Source organism: Etheostoma spectabile, chromosome 7, assembly GCF_008692095.1.
Source record: "Etheostoma spectabile isolate EspeVRDwgs_2016 chromosome 7, UIUC_Espe_1.0, whole genome shotgun sequence".
NCBI lineage: Eukaryota > Metazoa > Chordata > Actinopteri > Perciformes > Percidae > Etheostoma > Etheostoma spectabile.
Window position 1 is genome coordinate 15,433,650 of NC_045739.1, and position 428 is coordinate 15,434,077.

The following is a 428-nucleotide window of genomic DNA, read 5'->3' on the forward strand; positions in this document are numbered from 1 at the left end:
AATGGGCTAAGTGGACAACCTTGTCTTAGGCCGCGACCCATATCAAATCTAGGAGTTGTACCATGAGCCAAGTAAATTGAACGGTTGCAACCCGTATATGACGTTTTGACAGTTAATTAAATTGCTTGCGCGACTGAAATCTGCACTCTCCTCACGTTGGGCGATGACACTCGAGTCACTCGACTCGCATCGGGTATTACGCATTATGCCGTTAACCGTTTGCGCCATCCCATGCGCGACTTAATATGCACTCTCCACACAATTGACTGTCTATGGGTAACACCCAACACCCATAGACAAGACTGTGGTTAAGGTTGTCCATCCAGTTAAAGAAGTAACACCCACACCGCCTTGGCTTTGACGCTCCATATTCATGCGCCATCTTGAAATACGTTAGCCGGTAAGGGACATGCAGGATGAACTGCTCT